The sequence below is a fragment of the Carassius gibelio genome, chromosome B5 (genome assembly GCF_023724105.1).
Source record: "Carassius gibelio isolate Cgi1373 ecotype wild population from Czech Republic chromosome B5, carGib1.2-hapl.c, whole genome shotgun sequence".
Lineage (NCBI taxonomy): Eukaryota > Metazoa > Chordata > Actinopteri > Cypriniformes > Cyprinidae > Carassius > Carassius gibelio.
In genome coordinates, this window is record NC_068400.1 from 2,843,915 (window position 1) to 2,866,161 (window position 22,247).

At 48.9% G+C, this 22,247-nt stretch overlaps 2 long non-coding RNA genes across 2 annotated transcripts in view; both read right to left on the reverse strand.

The window, feature by feature from the left end:
- The window catches only part of LOC127957864 (uncharacterized), a 33,537-nt gene extending 30,081 nt beyond the window's left edge, over positions 1-3,456 (reverse strand). Inside the window, exon 1 of the long non-coding RNA XR_008153875.1 lies at positions 1,985-3,456. This is a non-coding gene — a long non-coding RNA (uncharacterized LOC127957864). The remainder of the gene's footprint in view (positions 1-1,984) is intronic.
- The window catches only part of LOC127957868 (uncharacterized), a 116,666-nt gene that overhangs the window by 66,019 nt on the left and 28,400 nt on the right, over positions 1-22,247 (reverse strand). Inside the window, exon 4 of the long non-coding RNA XR_008153880.1 lies at positions 11,850-12,455. This is a non-coding gene — a long non-coding RNA (uncharacterized LOC127957868). The remainder of the gene's footprint in view (positions 1-11,849; positions 12,456-22,247) is intronic.

Sequence of the window (22,247 nt, forward strand, 5' to 3'; positions counted from 1 at the left end):
CTTATTAGTGGTGCTTGCCGGAGGCAAAGCACTACTACTATTATCTCACATACTTATTATTCTTATTCTTATTCTTCTTCCGCCAAAATTTCGGCGCGTAACTTGTCCCGCAGTTTTAGACACAGACCAACGAAACAGGCGTCAAATCGTGCGGCCTAATCGGGAATGGTGTGCTATGACTTTTATAAGCGATCGGGCGTACGATGTTCGTACACCGGGCGAAATAACGGCCGAAAAATCGCATAGACAATGCATTACGGCCAACTTTGACGGATCGTAGCTCCGAGAGAGAATTTCGCAGAAACATGTGAATCACCACATTTGGAGAGTCTATCAGGCTGTGCGCGATCATACCCCGCAATGGGGTATAAGTTGTACCCCTGGGGCGCAAGAGCCCCCCAAAGTTGCCCCATACTAAGCCAATGGGGAGGGATCGCCCATGAAACAATGTGTTTTTCCTACTGTGGGAAATTACATAGGGATTTTGCATTGAACATAACTATGGATCACATAGTCATAGAGACAAGGGGGTGGGCTCATTTGAATCAGGCAACCAATCAGTCTCTCATGATCATTATGAAGCTATCAAGCCACGCCCTAGCAACCATATAGAGCACCATAGCAACAAGCTCCATAGACTTCCATTGAAAAATATAAAATGAATAACTTTGGATAGAAGTGTCATAGAAACATGAGGGTGGGCTCGTTTGACTCGGGGCAGCAAATGGCCAATCACGAATCATCTTCAACACTTCATAGCCACGCCCTAGCAACCATTTGGACCTCCCTAGCGACCAAAAGCATAGAGAGATATCTTCAAATCTGAATATCATACAGGCATGGGGGTTGGTTTATATCATTCATACTAGCAAGCAGACTTCGGAGTATCATCATTGGCAGTTGCCAGGCCACTCCCTAGCAACCAAACACAGTACCCTAGCAACCGTTTTGCAAGATCTATATCTCTGCATCAGAACATCGTAGAGGCATGGGGGTTGGATTATATTGGCGAGCAGCCTTTGGAGTATCACCATTGGCAGTTGCCAAGCCACTCCATAGCAACCAAACGGAGTACCCTAGCAACCGTTTTGCACGACCTATATCTCTGCATCAGAACATCGTACAGACATGGCGGTTGGATTTTTTGACTCATGCTAGCACACTGGACTTCCAACATGCTAGTCATGCTAGCAGTGATTAGCTACATGCTAATAGTGATTAGCTAAGTGCTCAAATGGGCTAAGAACTCTATAATAACTACATAGTGACCATCTGTGACAACTGCCAACCACCTAGTAACATCATAGCAACCACCCAGGAGACCATAGCAACTGCCTAGCAACCAGCCAAAACACCCTAGCAACCGCCTAGCAACACCTTAGCAACCACCCCAAGTACCGTAGCAACTGCCTAGCAACCACCCAGGTTACCATAGCAACCGCACTAGCAACCACCCAGGGTACCCTAGCAACCACATAGCAACACCCTAGCAACCGCCCCAATTACCCTAGCAACCACCCTGGGTACCTTAGCAACGGCCCTAGCAACCATCATGGGGACCCTAGCAACCGCCCTAGCAACCACCCCGGGTACCCTAGCAACCACATAGCAACACCCTAGCAACCACCCCGATTACCCTAGCAACCACCCTGCGTACCCTAGCAACGGCCCTAGCAACCATCATGGGGACCCTAGCAACCGCCCTAGCAACCACCCCGGGTACCCTAGCAACCACATAGCAACACCCTAGCAACCACCCCGATTACCCTAGCAACCACCCTGGGTACCCTAGCAACGGCCCTAGCAACCGACCTAGCAACCACCCCGGGTACCCTAGCAACCACATAGCAACACCCTAGCAACCACCCCGATTACCCTAGCAACCACCCTGGGCAACCTAGCAACGGCCCTAGCAACCGTCCTTGGTACCCTAGCAACCGACCTAGCAACCACCCCATGTACCCTAGCAATCTCATTGCAACACCTTAGCAACAGAGGGGCGAGTTTTGCCACTGCAAGCACCACTCACATTTTCTTCAGGAAATGTACATTCTAGTTAGTGGTGCTTGCCGGAGGCAAGGCATCACTATTATTATCTCACATACTTATTATTATTCTTATTATTCTTCTTCCGCCAGAATTTCGGCGCGTAACTAGTCCCGCAGTTTTCGTCACAGACCAACGAAACAGGCGTCAAATCGTGCGGCCTAATCGGGAATGGTGTGCTATGACTTTTATAAGCGATCGGGCGTACGATGTTCGTACACCGGGCGAAATAACGGCCGAAAAATCGCATAGACAATGCATTACGGCCAACTTTGACGGATCGTAGCTCCGAGAGAGAATTTCGCAGAAACATGTGAATCACCACATTTGGAGAGGCTATCAGGCTGTGCGCGATCATACCCCGCAATGGGGTATAAGTTGTACCCCTGGGGCGCAAGAGCCCCCCAAATTTGCCCCATACTAAGCCAATGGGGAGGGATCGCCCATGAAACAATGCGTTTTTCCTACTGTGGGAAATTACATAGGGATTTTGCGATGAACATAACTATGGATCACATAGTCATAGAGACAAGGGGGTGGGCTCATTTGAATCAGGCAACCAATCAGACTCTCATGATCATTATGAAGCTATCAAGCCACGCCCTAGCAACCATATAGAGCACCATAGCAACAAGCTCCATAGACTTCCATTGAAAAATATAAAATGAATAACTTTTGATAGAAGTGTCATAGAAACATGAGGGTTGGCTCGTTTGACTCGGGCAGCAAACGGCCAATCACGAATCACCTTCAACACTTCATAGCCACGCCCTAGCAACCATTTGGACCTCCCTAGCGACCAAAAGCATAGAGAGATATCTTCAAATCTGAATATCATAAAGGCATGGGGGTTGGTTTATATCATTCATACTAGCAAGCAGACTTCGGAGTATCATCATTGGCAGTTGCCAGGCCACTCCCTAGCAACCAAACACAGTACCCTAGCAACCGTTTTGCAAGATCTATATCTCTGCATCAGAACATCGTAGAGGCATGGGGGTTGGTTTATATTGGCGAGCAGCCTTTGGAGTATCACCATTGGCAGCTGCCAAGCCACTCCATAGCAACCAAACGGAGTACCCTAGCAACCGTTTTGCACGACCTATATCTCTGCATCAGAACATCGTACAGACATGGCGGTTGGATTTTTTTGACTCATGCTAGCACACTGGACTTCCAACATGCTAGTCATGCTAGCAGTGATTAGCTACATGCTAATAGTGATTAGCTAAGTGCTCAAATGGGCTAAGAACTCTATAATAACTACATAGTGACTATCTGTGACAACTACCCACCACCTAGTAACATCATAGCAACCACCCAGGAGACCATAGCAACTGCCTAGCAACCAGCCAAAACACCCTAGCAACCGCCTAGCAACACCTTAGCAACCAACCCAAGTACCGTAACAACTGCCTAGCAACCACCCAGGTTACCATAGCAACCGCCCTAGCAACCACCCCGGGTACCCTAGCAACCACATAGCAACACCCTAGCAACCGCCCCAATTACCCTAGCAACCACCCTGGGTACCTTAGCAACGGCCCTAGCAACCGTCATGGGGACCCTAGCAACCGCCCTAGCAACCACCCCGGGTACCCTAGCAACCACATAGCAACACCCTAGCAACCACCCCGATTACCCTAGCAACCACCCTGAGTACCCTAGCAACGGCCCTAGCAACCATCATGGGGACCCTAGCAACCGCCCTAGCAACCACCCCGGGTACCCTAGCAACCACATAGCAACACCCTAGCAACCACCCCGATTACCCTAGCAACCACCCTGGGTACCCTAGCAACGGCCCTAGCAACCATCCTGGGGACCCTATCAACCACCCAGATTACCCTAGCAACCACCGAGGGTACCTTAGCAACCATCATGGGGACCCTAGCAACCGCCCTAGCAACCACCCAGGGTACCTTAGCAACCACCGTAGCAACCTCATTGCAACAGCCTAGCAACAGAGGGGCGAGTTTTGCCACTGCAAGCACCACTCACATTTTCTTCAGGAAATGTACCTTCTAGTTAGTGGTGCTTGCCGGAGGCAAGGCATCACTATTACTATCTCGCATACTTATTATTATTATTCTTATTATTCTTCTTCCGCCAAAATTTCGGCGCGTAACTAGTCCCGCAGTTTTCGTCACAGACCAACGAAACAGGCGTCAAATCGTGCGGCCTTGTCGGGAATGGTGTGCTATGACTTTTATAAGCGATCGGGCGTACGATGTTCGTACACCGGGCGAAATAACGGCCGAAAAATCGCATAGACAATGCATTACGGCCAACTTTGACGGATCGTAGCTCCGAGAGAGAATTTCGCAGAAACATGTGAATCACCACATTTGGAGAGGCTATCAGGCTGTGCGCGATCATACCCCGCAATGGGGTACAAGTTGCACCCCTGGGGCGCAAGAGCCCCCCAAAGTTGCCCCATTCTAAGCCAATGGTGAGGGATCGCCCATGAAACAATGTGTTTTTCCTACTGTGGGAAATTACATAGGGATTTTGCATTGAACATAACTATGGATCACATAGTCATAGAGACAAGGGGGTGGGCTCATTTGAATCAGGCAACCAATCAGACTCTCATGATCATTATGAAGCTATCAAGCCACGCCCTAGCAACCATATAGAGCACCATAGCAACAAGCTCCATAGACTTCCATTGAAAAATATAAAATGAATAACTTTGGATAGAAGTGTCATAGAAACATGAGGGTTGGCTCGTTTGACTCGGGGCAGCAAATGGCCAATCACGAATCACCTTCAACACTTCATAGCCACGCCCTAGCAACCATTTGGACCTCCCTAGCGACCAAAAGCATAGAGAGATATCTTCAAATCTGAATATCATAAAGGCATGGGGGTTGATTTTTATCATTCATACTAGCAAGCAGACTTCGGAGTATCATCATTGGCAGTTGCCAGGCCACTCCCTAGCAACCAAACACAGTACCCTAGCAACCGTTTTGCAAGATCTATATCTCTGCATCAGAACATCGTAGAGGCATGGGGGCTGGTTTATATTGGCGAGCAGCCTTTGGAGTATCACCATTGGCAGCTGCCAAGCCACTCCATAGCAACCAAACGGAGTACCCTAGCAACAGTTTTGCACGACCTATATCTCTGCATCAGAACATCGTACAGACATGGCGGTTGGATTTTTTTGACTCATGCTAGCACACTGGACTTCCAACATGCTAGTCATGCTAGCAGTGATTAGCTACATGCTAATAGTGATTAGCTAAGTGCTCAAATGGGCTAAGAACTCTATAATAACTACATAGTGACCATCTGTGACAACTACCAACCACCTAGTAACATCATAGCAACCACCCAGGAGACCATAGCAACTGCCTAGCAACCAGCCAAAACACCCTAGCAACCGCCTAGCAACACCCTAGCAACCGCCCCAATTACCCTAGCAACCACCCCGAGTACCATAGCAACCGCCCTAGCAACCACCCTGGGTACCCTAGCAACCACATAGCAGCACCCTAGCAACCGCCTCGATTACCCTAGCAACCACCCTGGGTACCTTAGCAACGGCCCTAGCAACCATCACGGGGACCCTAGCAACCGCCCTAGCGACCACCCCGGGTACCCTAGCAACCACATAGCAACACCCTAGCAACCATCCCGATTACCCTAGCAACCACCCTGGGTACCTTAGCAACGGCCCTAGCAACCATCATGGGGACCCTAGCAACCGCCCTAGCAACCACCCCGGGTACCCTAGCAACCACATAGCAACACCCTAGCAACCACCCCAATTACCCTAGCAACCACCCTGAGTACCCTAGCAACGGCCCTAGCAACCATCATGGGGACCCTAGCAACCGCCCTAGCAATCACCCCGGGTACCATAGCAACCCCATACCAACACCCTAGCAACCGCCCCGATTACCCTAGCAACCATCCCATGTACCATAGCAACCAACCCGGGTACCCTAGCAACCACCCTAGCAACCTCATTACAACACCCTATAGCAACAGGGGGCGAGTTTTGCCACTGCAAGCACCACTCACATTTTCTTCAGGAAATGTACCTTCTAGTGTTACTATTACTATTCGCCTTGACAGAAATTTGGCACGCTACTCCTCCCGCATTTTTTGTCACAGACCCATGAATGAGGTGTCAAATCGTGCGGGATATTGAGGAGAGGTGTGCTATGACTTTTCTAAGCAATCGGACTTACGATAATCGTACAGCGGGCGAAGAAAATGTGTGAAAATATCCCATTGACTTAACATTGGAAAAACTATCTGACATCATATCTTTGGATCAGAAAGTCATAGAGGCTTGGCAGAGGGCTCTTTTGAATCGGCCTATCAAGCAGTCCATAAGTAGTGACATAACAACTTCATAGCCACGCCATAGCAACCAATTTTAGCACCCTAGCAACTGTTTAACAACATTTAAAAGCTATATATCATCAAAATAACCATATAGATACATTGTCTTGGGCTTTTTGGAATCAGGCTGGTAAATCATCTTTAAATATCACTATATGAACTATATAGGCACACCATAGCAACCATATAGAGCGCCCTAGCAACCATATAGCAATATAAAGAACTTATATCACGGCTCCACAATATCAAACAGGCATCATTGGCTACAGGGCGCAGAGATTTGCCACTGCAAGCACCACTCACATTTTCTTCAGGAAATGTACCTTCTAGTTAGTGGTGCTTGCCGGAGGCAAGGCATCACTATTACTATCTCACATACTTATTATTATTATTCTTATTCTTATTCTTATTCTTCTTCCGCCAAAACTTCGGCGCGTAACTAGTCCCGCAGTTTTTGTCACAGACCCGCAAAAGAGGCGTCAAATCGTGCGGCCTAATCGGGAATGGTGTGCTATGACTTTTATAAGCGATCGGGCGTACGATGTTCGTACACCGGGCGAAAAAACGGGCGAAAAATCGCATAGACAATGCATTGCGGCCAACTTTGACGGATCGTAGCTCCGAGAGAAAATTTCGCAGAAACACGTGAATCACCACATGTGGAGAGGTTATCAGGCTGTGCGAGAACATACCCCGCATTGGGGTATAAGTTGTACCCCTGGGGGGCTAGAGCCCCCCAAATTTGCCCCTAATACAAAGTATAGGGAGGGCTTTTCCTACTGTGGGACATTACATAGGGATTTTGTATTGAACATAACTCTGGATCACAATGTCATAGAGACAAGGGGGTGGGCTCATTTTAATCAGGCAACCAATCAGTCTCTCAGGATCACTGTGAATCTATCAAGCCACGCCCTAGCAACCATATAGAGCGCCATAGCAACAAGCCCCATATACTTCCATTGAAAAAGATCAAATGAATAACTTTGGATAGAAGTGTCATAGAAACATGAGGGTGGGCTCGTTTGAATCGGGCAGCAAACGGCCAATCACGTATCACCTTCAAGACAACCTAGCCACGCCCTAGCAACCATTAAGAGCTACCTAGCGACCAAAAGCATAGAGAGATATCTTCAAATCTGAATATCACTAAGGCATGGGGGTTGGTTTATATCATTAATACTAGCAAGCAGACTTTGGAGTATCATCATTGGCAGCTGCCAGGCCACTCCATAGCAACCAAACACAGTACCCTAGCAACCGTTTTGCAAGATCTATATCTCTGCATCAGAACATCGTAGAGGCATGGGGGTTGGTTTATATTGGCGAGCAGCCTTTGGAGTATCACCATTGGCAGCTGCCAAGCCACTCCATAGCAACCAAATGAAGTACCCTAGCAACCGTTTTGCACGACCTATATCTCTGCATCAGAACATCGTACAGACATGGCGGTTGGATTTTTTGACTCATGCTAGCACACTGGACTTCCAACATGCTAGTCATGCTAGCAGTGATTAGCTACATGCTAATAGTGATTAGCTAAGTGCTCAAATGGGTTAAGAACTCTATAATAACTACATAGTGACCATCTGTGACAACTACCAACCACCTAGAAACATCATAGCAACCACCCAGGAGACCATAGCAACCGCCCTAGCAACCACCCCAGGTACCCTAGCAACCACATAGCAACACCCTAGCAACCGCCCCAATTACCCTAGCAACCACCCTGGGTACCTTAGCAACGGCCCTAGCAACCATCATGGGGACCCTAGCAACCGCCCTAGCAACCACCCCGGGTACCCTAGCAACCACATAGCAACACCCTAGCAACCACCCCGATTACCCTAGCAACCACCCTGAGTACCCTAGCAACGGCCCTAGCAACCATCATGGGGACCCTAGCAACCGCCCTAGCAACCACCCCTGGTACCCTAGCAACCACATAGCAACACCCTAGCAACCACCCCGATTACCCTAGCAACCACCCTGAGTACCCTAGCAACGGCCCTAGCAACCATCATGGGGACCCTAGCAACCACCCCTGGTACCCTAGCAACCACATAGCAACACCCTAGCAACCACCCCGATTACCCTAGCAACCACCCTGGGTAGCCTAGCAACAGCCCCAGCAACCATCATAGGGACCCTAGCAACCGCCCTAGCAACCACCCCGGGTACCCTAGCAACCACACCCTAGCAACAGAGGGGCGAGTTTTGCCACTGCAAGCACCACTCACATTTTCTTCAGGAAATGTACCTTCTAGTTAGTGGTGCTTGCCGGAGGCAAGGCAACACTATTACTATCTCACATACTTATTATTATTATTATTATTCTTCTTACTTCTTCCGTACAAAACTTCGGCGCGTAACTCGTCCCGCAGTTTTTGTCACAGACCAACAAAACAGGCGTCAAATCGTGCGGCCTATTGAGGAGAAGGGTGCTATGACTTTTATAAGCGATCGGGCGTACGATTTTCGTACAGCGGGCGAAAAATCGCCCGAAAAACGTCCCATAGGAAATGCATTACGGAAAACTTTGACAGACCGTAGCTCCAAGAGAGAATTTCGCAGAAACACGTGAATCACCACATTTGGAGAGGCTATCAGGCTGTGCGAGAACATACCCCGCAGTGGGGTATAAGTTGTACCCCTGGGGCGCAAGGGCCCCCCAAATTTGCCCCATAGACATATTATGGTGAGGGATCGCCCATGAAACAGTGTGTTTTTCCTACTATGGGAAATTACATAGGGATTTTGTAATGTGCATAACTCAGGATCACAGTGTCATAGAGACAAGGGGGTGGGCTCATTTGAATCAGGCAACCAATCAGAATCTCAGGATCATTATGCAGCTATCAAGCCACGCCCTAGCAACCATATAGAGCACCATAGCAACAAGCCCCATAGACTTCCATTGAAAAAGATCAAATGAATAACTTTGGATAGAAGTGTCATAGAAACATGAGGGTGGGCTCGTTTGACTCGGGGCAGCAAACGGCCAATCATGTATCTCCTTCAAGACAACCTAGCCACGCCCTAGCAACCATTAAGAGCTACCTAGCAACCCAAAGTATAGAGAGATATCTTAACATCTGAAAGACATAGAAGCATGGGGGTTGGTTTATATTAGCAAGCGACCATTGGAGTATCATCATTGGCAGCTGCCAGGCCACTCCCTAGCAACCAAACACAGTACCCTAGCAACCGTTTTGCAAGATCTATATCTCTGCATCAGAACATCGTAGAGGCATGGGGGTTGGTTTATATTGGCGAGCAGCCTCGGAGTATCACCATTGGCAGCTGCCAAGCCACTCCATAGCAACCAAATGAAGTACCCTAGCAACCGTTTTGCACGACCTATATCTCTGCATCAGAACATCGTACAGACATGGCGGTTGGATTTTTTGACTCATGCTAGCACACTGGACTTCCAACATGCTAGTCATGCTAGCAGTGATTAGCTACATGCTAATAGTGATTAGCTAAGTGCTCAAATGGGTTAAGAACTCTATAATAACTACATAGTGACCATCTGTGACAACTACCAACCACCTAGAAACATCATAGCAACCACCCAGGAGACCATAGCAACCGCCCTAGCAACCACCCCAGGTACCCTAGCAACCACATAGCAACACCCTAGCAACCGCCCCAATTACCCTAGCAACCACCCTGGGTACCTTAGCAACGGCCCTAGCAACCATCATGGGGACCCTAGCAACCGCCCTAGCAACCACCCCGGGTACCCTAGCAACCACATAGCAACACCCTAGCAACCACCCCGATTACCCTAGCAACCACCCTGAGTACCCTAGCAACGGCCCTAGCAACCATCATGGGGACCCTAGCAACCGCCCTAGCAACCACCCCTGGTACCCTAGCAACCACATAGCAACACCCTAGCAACCACCCCGATTACCCTAGCAACCACCCTGAGTACCCTAGCAACGGCCCTAGCAACCATCATGGGGACCCTAGCAACCACCCCTGGTACCCTAGCAACCACATAGCAACACCCTAGCAACCACCCCGATTACCCTAGCAACCACCCTGGGTAGCCTAGCAACAGCCCCAGCAACCATCATAGGGACCCTAGCAACCGCCCTAGCAACCACCCCGGGTACCCTAGCAACCACACCCTAGCAACAGAGGGGCGAGTTTTGCCACTGCAAGCACCACTCACATTTTCTTCAGGAAATGTACCTTCTAGTTAGTGGTGCTTGCCGGAGGCAAGGCATCACTATTATTATCTCACATACTTATTATTCTTCTTATTATTCTTACTTCTTCCGTATGAATTTCGGCGCGTAACTAGTCCCGCAGTTTTCGTCACAGACCAACCAAACAGGCGTCAAATCGTGCGGCCTAATCGGGAATGGTGTGCTATGACTTTTATAAGCGATCGGGCGTACGATGTTCGTACACCGGGCGAAATATCGGGCGAAAAATCCCATAGACAATGCATTGCGGCCAACTTTGACGGCTCGTAGCTCCGAGAGAGAATTTTGCAGAAACATGTGAATCACCACATTTGGAGAGGCTATGAGGCTGTGCAAGATCATACCCCGCAATGGGGTATAAGTTGTACCCCTGGGGCGCAAGAGCCCCCCAAAGTTGCCCCATTCTATGCCAATGGTGAGGGATCGCACATGAAACAATGTGTTTTTCCTACTGTGGGAAATTACATAGGGATTTTGTATTGAACATAACTCAGGATCACATAGTCATAGAGACAAGGGGGTGGGCTCATTTGAATCAGGCAACCAATCAGTCTCTCAGGATCGTTATGAGGCTTTCAAGCCACGCCCTAGCAACCATTAACAAGCCCCTTAGTAACAAGCTCCATAGACTTCCATTGAAAAAGATCAGATGAATAACTTTGGATAGAAGTGTCATAGAAACATGAGGGTGGGCTCGTTTGACTCGGGAAGCAAACGGCCAATCATGTATCTCATTCAAGACAACCTAGCCACGCCCTAGCAACCATTAAGAGCTACCTAGCAACCCAAAGTATACAGAGATATCTTAACATCTGAAAGAAATAGAAGCATGGGGGTTGGTTTATATTAGCAAGCGACCATTGGAGTATCATCATTGACAGCTGCCAGGCCACTCCATAGCAACCAAACGGACTACCCTAGCAACCGTTTTGCACCACCTATATCTCTGCATCAGAACATCGTACAGACATGGCGGTTGGATTTTTTGACTCATGCTAGCACACTTGACTTCCAACATGCTAGTCATGCTAGCAGTGATTAGCTACATGCTAATAGTGATTAGCTAAGTGCTCAAATGGGCTAAGAACTCTATAATAACTACATAGTGACCATCTGTGACAACTACCAACCACCTAGTAACATCATAGCGACCACCCAGGAGACCATAGCAACTGCCTAGCAACCAGCCAAAACACCCTAGCAACCGCCTAGCAACACCTTAGCAACCACCCCAAGTACCATAGCAACTGCCTAGCAACCACCCAGGTTACCATAGCAACCGCCCTAGCAACCACCCCGGGTACCCTAGCAACCACATAGCAACACCCTAGCAACCGCCCCAATTACCCTAGCAACCACCCTGGGTACCTTAGCAACGGCCCTAGCAACCATCATGGGGACCCTAGCAACCGCCCTAGCAACCACCCCGGGTACCCTAGCAACCACATAGCAACACCCTAGCAACCACCCCGGGTACCCTAGCAACCACATAGCAACACCCTAGCAACCGCCCCGATTACCCTAGCAACCACCCTGGGTACCTTAGCAACGGCCCTAGCAACCATCATGGGGACCCTAGCAACCGCCCTAGCAACCACCCCGGTTACCCTAGCAACCACATAGCTAGACCCTAGCAACCATTCAGATTACCCTAGCAACCACCCTGGGTACCTTAGCAACCATCATGGGGACCCTAGCAACCGCCTGAGCAACCACCCAGGGTACCTTAGCAACCACCGTAGCAACCTCATTGCAACAACCTAGCAACAGGGCGCAGAGTTTTGCCACTGCAAGCACCACTCACATTTTCTTCAGGAAATGTACCTTCTAGTTAGTGGTGCTTGCCGGAGGCAAAGCACTACTACTATTATCTCACATACTTATTATTATTCTGCTTCTTATAGATCCGTACAAATTTCGGCGCGTAACTAGTCCCGCAGTTTTCGTCACAGACCAACGAAACAGGCGTCAAATCGTGCGGCCTATACGGGAATGGTGTGCTATGACTTTTATAAGCGATCGGGCGTACGATGTTCGTCCGGCGGGCGATAAATCGGGCGATAAATCCCATAGACAATGCATTGCGGCCAACTTTGACGGATCGTAGCTCCGAGTGAGAATTTCGCAGAAACATGTGAATCACCACATTTGGAGAGGCTATCAGGCTGTGCGCGATCATACCCCGCAATGGGGTATAAGTTGTACCCCTGGGGCGCAAGAGCCCCCCAAAGTTGCCCCATACTAAGCCAATGGTGAGGCATCGCCCATGAAACAATGTGTTTTTCCTACTGTGGGAAATTACATAGGGATTTTGTATTGTGCATAACTCAGGATCACAGTGTCATAGAGACAAGGGGGTGGGCTCATTTGAATCAGGCAACCAATCAGTCTCTCAGGATCACTGTGAATCTATCAAGCCACGCCCTATCAACCATAGAGAGCGCCATAGCAACAAGCCCCATAGACTTCCATTGAAAAAGATCAAATGAATAACTTTGGATAGAAGTGTCATAGAAACATGAGGGTGGGCTCATTTGACTCGGGCAGCAAACGGCCAATCATGTATCTCCTTCAAGACAACCTAGCCACGCCCTAGCAACCATTAAGAGCTACCTAGCAACCCACAGTATAGAGAGATATCTTCACATCTGAAAGACATAGAAGCATGGGGGTTGGTTTATATTAGCAAGCAACCATTGGAGTATCATCATTGGCAGCTGCCAGGCCACTCCCTAGCAACCAAACACAGTACCCTAGCAACCGTTTTGCAAGATCTATATCTCTGCATCAGTACATCGTAGAGGCATGGGGGTTGGTTTATATTGGCCAGCAGCCTTTGGAGTATCACCATTGGCAGCTGCCAAGCCACTCCATAGCAACCAAACGGAGTACCCTAGCAACCGTTTTGCAAGATCTATATCTCTGCATCAGAACATCGTAGAGACATGGGGGTTGGTTTATATTGGCGAGCAACCTTTGGAGTATCACCATTGGCAACTGCCAAGCCACTCCATAGCAACCAACTAGAGTACCCTAGCAACCATTTTTCAAGGCCAATATCTCTTCATCAGAACATTGTACAGACATGGGGGTTGGTTTATATTGGCAAGCAGACTTTGGAGTATTGTCATTGGCAGCTGCCAAGCCATTCCATAGCAACCAAACGGATTACCCTAGCAACCGTTTTGCACGACCTATATCTCTGCATCAGAACATCGTAGAGACATGGGGGTTGGATTTTTTGACTCATGCTAGCACACTGGACTTCCAACATGCTAGTCATGCTAGCAGTGATTAGCTACATGCTAATAGTGATTAGCTAAGTGCTCAAATGGGCTAAGAACTCTATAATAACTACATAGTGACCATCTGTGACAACTACCAACCACCTAGTAACATCATAGCAACCACCCAGGAGACCATAGCAACTGCCTAGCAACCAGCCAAAACACCCTAGCAACCGCCAAGCAACACCTTAGCAACCACCCCAAGTACCATAGCAACTGCCTAGCAACCACCCAGGTTACCATAGCAACCGCCCTAGCAACCACCCCGGGTACCCTAGCAACCACCCCGATTACCCTAGCAACCACCCCGATTACCCTAGCAACCACCCTGGGTACCCTAGCAACGGCCCTAGCAACCATCATGGGGACCCTAGCAACCGCCCTAGCAACCACCCCGGGTACCCTAGCAACCACATAGCAACACCCTAGCAACCGCCCTGATTACCCTAGCAACCACTCTGGGTACCCTAGCAACGGCCCTAGCAACCATCATGGGGACCCTAGCAACCGCCCTAGCAACCACCCCGGGTACCCTAGCAACCACATAGCAACACCCTAGCAACCACCCCGATTACCCTAGCAACCACCCTGGGTACCCTAGCAACGGCCCTAGCAACCATCATGGGGACCCTAGCAACCGCCCTAGAAACCACCCCGGGTACCCTAGCAACCAAATAGCAACACCCTAGCAACCACCCCGATTACCCTAGCAACCACCCTGGGTACCCTAGCAACGGCCATAGCAACCATCATAGGGACCCTAGCAACCACCCCGGGTACCCTAGCAACCACATCTTAGCAACAGAGGGGCGAGTTTTGCCACTGCAAGCACCACTCACATTTTCTTCAGGAAATGTACCTTCTAGTGTTACTATTACTATCCACCTTGACAAAATTTCGGCACGCTACTCCTCCTGCATTTTTTGTCGCAGACCCATGAATGAGATGTCAAAACGTGCGGCTTATTGAGGAGAGGTGTGCTATGACTTTTCTAAGCAATCGGACTTACGATAATCGTACAGTGGGCGAAGAAAATGTGTGAAAATATCCCATAGACTTAACATTGGAAAAACTATCTGACATCATATCTTTGGATCAGAAAGTCATAGAGGCTTGGCAGAGGGCTCTTTTGTATCGGCCTATCAAGCAGTCCATAAGTAGTGACATAACAACTTCATAGCCACGCCATAGCAACCAATTTTAGCACCCTAGCAGCTGTTTAACAACATTTAAAAGCTATATATCATCAAAATAACCATATAGAAACACTGTCTTGGGCTTTTTGGAATCAGGCTGGTAAATGATCTTTAAATATCACTATATGAACTATATAGGCACACCATAGCAACCATATAGAGCGCCCTAGCAACCATATAGCAATATAAAGAACTTATATCACGGCTCCACGATATCAAACAGGCATCATGGGTGGCTACAGGGCGCAGAGATTTGCCACTGCAAGCACCACTCACATTTTCTTCAGGAAATGTACCTTCTAGTTATTATTATTATTCTTCCGTACAAATTTCGGCGCGTAACTAGTCCCGCAGTTTTCGTCACAGACCAACGAAACAGGCGTCAAATCGTGCGGCCTATTCGGGAATGGTGTGCTATGACTTTTATAAGCGATCGGGCGTACGATGTTCGTACACCGGGCGAAATATCGGCCGAAAAATCGCATAGACAATGCATTACGGCCAACTTTGACGAATCGTAGCGCAGAGAGAGAATTTCGCAGAAACATGTGAATCACCACATTTGGAGAGGCTATCAAGCTGTGCGAGAGGATACCTCGCAGAGGCGTACAAGTTGTACCCCTGGGGCGCTAGAGACCCCCAAAGTTGCCCCATTGACATAGTATGGTGAGGGATCGCCCATGAAACACTGTGCTTTTCCTACTATGGGAAATTACTTAGGGATTTTGTATTGAACATAACTCTGCATCACAGTGTCATAGAGACAAGGGGGTGGGCTCATTTGAATCAGGCAACCAATCAGTCTCTCAGGATCACTGTGAATCTATCAAGCCACGCCCTAGCAACCATATAGAGCGCCATAGCAACAAGCCCCATAGACTTCCATTGAAAAAGATCAAATGAATAACTTTGGATAGAAGTGTCATAGAAACATGAGGGTGGGCTCGTTTGACTCGGGCAGCAAACGGCCAATCATGTATCACCTTCAAGACAACCTAGCCACGCCCTAGCAACCATTAAGAGCTACCTAGCAACCCAAAGTATAGTGAGATATCTTAACATCTAAAAGACATAGAAGCATGGGGGTTGGTTTATATTAGCAAGCAACCATTGGAGTATCATCATTGGCAGCTGCCAGGCCACACCCTAGCAACCAAACACAGTACCCTAGCAACCATTTTTCAATACCAATATCTCTGCATCAGAACCTCGTAGAGGCATGGGGGTTGGTTTATATTGGCGAGCAGCCTTTGGAGTATCACCATTGGCAGCTGCCAAGCCACTCCATAGCAACCAAACGGAGTACCCTAGCAACCGTTTTGCACGACCTATATCTCTGCATCAGAACATCGTAGAGACATGGCGGTTGGATTTTTTGACTCATGCTAGCAAACTGTACTTCCAACATGCTAGTCATGCTAGCAGTGATTAGCTACATGCTAATAGTGATTAGCTAAGTGCTCAAATGGGCTAAGAACTCTATAATAACTACATAGTGACCATCTGTGACAACTACCAACCACCTAGTAACATCATAGCAACCACCCAGGAGACCATAGCAACTGCCTAGCAACCAGCCAAAACACCCTAGCAACCGCCTAGCAACACCTTAGCAACCACCCCAAGTACCGTAGCAACTGCCTAGCAACCACCCAGGTTACCATAGCAACCGCCCTAGCAACCACCCCGGGTACCCTAGCAACCACATAGCAACACCCTAGCAACCGCCCCGATTACCCTAGCAACCACCCTGGGTACCTTAGCAACGGCCCTAGCAACCATCATGGGGACCCTAGCAACCGACCTAGCAACCACCCCGGGTACCCTAGCAACCGCATAGCAACACCCTAGCAACCGCCCCGATTACCCTAGCAACCACCCTGAGTACCCTAGCAACGGCCCTAGCAACCATCATGGGGACCCTAGCAACCGCCCTAGCAACCACCCCGGGTACCCTAGCAACCACATAGCAACACCCTAGCAACCAGCCAAAACACCCTAGCAACCACCCTGGGTAACCTAGCAACGGCCCTAGCAACCATCATGGGGACCCTAGCAACCGCCCTAGCAACCACCCCGGGTACCCTAGCAACCACATAGCAACCACCCCGATTACCCTAGCAACCACCCTGAGTACCCTAGCAACGGCCCTAGCAACCATCATGGGGACCCTAGCAACCTCCCTACCAACCACCCCGGGTACCCTAGCAACCACATAGCAACACCCTAGCAACCACCCTGATTACCCTAGCAACCACCCTGGGTACCCTAGCAACGGCCCTAGCAACCATCATAGGGACCCTAGCAACCACCCTAGCAACCACCCCGGGTACCCTAGCAACCACACCTTAGCAACAGAGGGGCGAGTTTTGCCACTGCAAGCACCACTCACATTTTCTTCAGGAAATGTACCTTCTAGTTAGTGGTGCTTGCCGGAGGCAAAGCATCACTATTATTATCTCACATACTTATTATTATTATACTAGATCCGTACAAATTTCGGCGCGTAACTAGTCCCGCAGTTTTCGTCACAGACCAACGAAACAGGCGTCAAATCGTGCGCCCTAATCGGGAATGGTGTGCTATGACTTTTATAAGCGATCGGGCGTACGATGTTCGTACACCGGGCGACAAAACGGGCGAAAAATCGCATAGACAATGCATTGCGGCCAACTTTGACGGATCGTAGCTCCGAGAGAGAATTTCGCAGAAACACGTGAATCTCCACATTTGGAGAGGCTATCAGGCTGTGCGAGAACATACCCCGCAGTGGGGTATAAGTTGTACCCCTGGGGCGCGAGAGCCCCCCAAAAATGGCCCTAATACAAAGTATAGGGAGGACTTTTCCTGCTATGGGACATTACATAGGGATTTTGTATTGAACATAACTCTGGATCACAATGTCATAGAGACAAGGGGGTGGGCTCATTTTAATCAGGCAACCAATCAGTCTCTCAGGATCACTGTGAATCTATCAAGCCACGCCCTAGCAACCATATAGACCGCCATAGCAACAAGCCCCATAGACTTCCATTGAAAAAGATCAAATAAATAACTTTGGATAGAAGTGTCATAGAAACATGAGGGTGGGCTCGTTTGACTCGGGCAGCAAACGGCCAATCATGTATCTCCTTCAAGACAACCTAGCCACGCCCTAGCAACCATTAAGAGCTACCTAGCAACCAAAATCCAAAGATAGATATCTTAACATCTGAAAGACATAGAAGCATGGGGGTTGGTTTATATTGTCAAGCAGACTTTGAAGTATCATCATTGGCAGCTGAAAGGCCACTCCCTAGCAACCAACCAGAGTACCCTAGCAACCATTTTTAAGATCTATATCTCTGCATCAGAACATCGTAGAGGCATGGGGGTTGGTTTATGTTGGCAAGCAGACTTTGGAGTATCATCATTGGCAGCTGCCAGGCCACTCCATAGCAACCAAACGGAGTACCCTAGCAACCGATTTGCACGACCTATATCTCTGCATCAGAACATCGTACAGACATGGCGGTTGGATTTTTTGACTCATGCTAGCACACTGGACATCCAACATGCTAGTCATGCTAGCAGTGATTAGCTACATGCTAATAGTGATTAGCTAAGTGCTCAAATGGGCTAAGAACTCTATAATAACTACATAGTGACCATCTGTGACAACTACTGACCACCTAGTAACATCATAGCAACCACCCAGGAGACCATAGCAACTGCCTAGCAACCAGCAAAAACACCCTAGCAACCGCCTAGCAACACCTTAGCAACCACCCCAAGTACCGTAGCAACTGCCTAGCAACCACCCAGGTTACCATAGCAACCGCCCTAGCAACCATCCCGGGTACCCTAGCAACCACATAGCAACACCCTAGCAACCGCCCCAATTACCCTAGCAACCACCCTGGGTACCTTAGCAACGGCCCTAGCAACCATCATGGGGACCCTAGCAACCACCCCGGGTACCCTAGCAACCACATAGCAACACCCTAGCAACCACCCCGATTACCCTAGCAACCACCCTGAGTACCTTAGCAACGGCCCTAGCAACCATCATGGGGACCCTGGCAACCGCCCTAGCAACCACCCTTATTACCCTAGCAACCACCGTGGGTACCCTAGCAACGGCCCTAGCAACCATCATGGGGACCCTAGCAACCACCCCAGGTACCCTAGCAACCACATAGCAACACCCTAGCAACCACCCCGATTACCTTAGCAACCACCCTGGGTACCCTAGCAACGGCCCTAGCAACCATCATAGGGACCCTAGCAACCACCCCGGGTACCCTAGCAACCACACCTTAGCAACCGAGGGGCGAGTTTTGCCACTGCAAGCACCACTCACATTTTCTTCAGGAAATGTACCTTCTAGTGTTACTATTACTATTCGCCTTGACAGAACTTTGGCACGCTACTCCTCCCGCATTTTTTGTCGCAGACCCATGAATGAGATGTCAAAACGTGCGGCTTATTGAGGAGAGGTGTGCTATGACTTTTCTAAGGAATCGGACTTACGATAATCGTACAGCGGGCGAAGAAAATGTGTGAAAATATCCCATTGACTTAACATTGGAAAAACTATCTGACATCATATCTTTGGATCAGAAAGTCATACAGGCTTGGCAGAGGGCTCTTTTGACTCAGCCTATCAAGCAGTACATAAGTAGTGACATAACAACTTCATAGCCACGCCCTAGCAACCACTTTTAGCACCATAGCAACTGTTTAACAAATAAATGCTATATGTCAGCAAAATAACTATATAGAAACACTGGCTTGGGCTTTTTGCATTCAGGCTGGTAAATAATCTTTAAATATCACCCCATAAACTATATAGTCACACCATAGCAACCATATAGAGCACCCTAGCAACCATGTAGCAATATAAATCCTTCTATCTCTGCTTCAAAACATCACACAGGCATCATGGGTGGCTACAGGGCGCCGAGTTTTGCCACTGCAAGCACCACTCACATTTTCTTCAGGAAATGTACCTTCTAGTTAGTGGTGCTTGCCGGAGGCAAGGCATCACTATTACTATCTCACATACTTATTATTATTAGTGGTGCTTGCCGGAGGCAAGGCACTACTATTATTATCTCACATACTTATTATTCTTCTTCTTCTTCTTCTAGATCCGTACAAATTTCGGCGCGTAACTAGTCCCGCAGTTTTTGTCACAGACCAACGAAACAGGCGTCAAATCGTGCGGCCTAATCGGGAATGGTGTGCTATGACTTTTATAAGCGATCGGGCGTACGATGTTCGTACACCGGGCGAAAAAACGGGCGAAAAATCCCATAGACAATGCATTGGGGCCAACTTTGACGGATCGTAGCTCCGAGAGAGAATTTCGCAGAAACACGTGAATCACCACATCTGGAGAGGCTATCAGCCTGTGCCAGAACATACCCCGCATTGGGGTATAAGTTGTACCCCTGGGGCGCGAGAGCCCCCCAAAAATGGCCCTAATACAAAGTATAGGGAGGACTTTTCCTGCTATGGGACATTACATAGAGATTTTGTATTGAACATAACTCTGGATCACAATGTCATAGAGACAAGGGGGTGGGCTCATTTTAATCAGGCAACCAATCAGTCTCTCAGGATCACTCTGAATCTATCAAGCCACGCCCTAGCAACCATATAGAGCGCCATAGCAACAAGCCCCATAGACTTCCATTGAAAAAGATCAAATGAATAACTTTGGATAGAAGTGTCATAGAAACATGAGGGTGGGCTCGTTTGACTCGGGCAGCAAACGGCCAATCATGTATCTCCTTCATGACAACCTAGCCACGCCCTAGCAACCATTAAGAGCTACCTAGCAACCAAAATCCAAAGATAGATATCTTAACATCTGAAAGACATAGAAGCATGGGGGTTGGTTTATATTAGCAAGCAACCAATGGAGTATCATCATTGGCAGCTGCCAGGCCACTCCCTAGCAACCAAACACAGTACCCTAGCAACCGTTTTGCAAGATCTATATCTCTGCATCAGAACATCGTAGAGGCATGGGGGTTGGTTTATATTGACGAGCAGCCTTTAGAGTATCATCATTGGCAGTTGCCAAGCCACTCCATAGCAACCAAATGGAGTACCCTAGCAACCGTTTTGCACGACCTATATCTCTGCATCAGAACATCGCACAGACATGGCGGTTGGATTTTTTGACTCATGCTAGCACACTGGACTTCCAACATGCTAGTCATGCTAGCAGTGATTAGCTACATGCTAATAGTGATTAGCTAAGTGCTCAAATGGGCTAAGAACTCTATAATAACTACATAGTGACCATCTGTGACAACTACCAACCACCTAGTAACATCATAGCAACCACCCAGGAGACCATAGCAACTGCCTAGCAACCAGCCAAAACACCCTAGCAACCGCCTAGCAACACCTTAGCAACCCCCCCAAGTACCGTAGCAACTGCCTAGCAACCACCCAGGTTACCATAGCAACCGCCCTAGCAACCGCCCCGGGTACCCTAGCAACCACATAGCAACACCCTAGCAACCGCCCCGATTACCCTAGCAACCACCCTGGGTACCTTAGCAACGGCCCTAGCAACCATCATGGGGACCCTAGCAACCACCCTAGCAACCACCCCGGGTACCCTAGCAACCGCATAGCAACACCCTAGCAACCACCCCGATTACCCTAGCAACCACCCTGGGTACCTTAGCAACGGCCCTAGCAATCATCATGGGGACCCTAGCAACCGCCCTAGCAACCACCCCGGGTACCCTAGCAACCACATAGCAACACCATAGCAACCGCCCCGATTACCCTAGCAACCACCCTGGGTAGCCTAGCAACCGCCCTAGCAACCATCATGGGGACCCTAGCAACCGCCCTAGCAACCACCCCGGGTACCCTAGCAACCACATAGCAACACCCTAGCAACCATCCCGATTACCCTAGCAACCACCCTGGGTACCTTAGCAACGGCCCTAGCAACCATCATGGGGACCCTAGCAACCGCCCTAGCAACCACCCAGGGTACCTTAGCAACCACCGTAGCAACCTCATTGCAACAGCCTAGCAACAGAGGGGCGAGTTTTGCCACTGCAAGCACCACTCACATTTTCTTCAGGAAATGTACCTTCTAGTTAGTGGTGCTTGCCGGA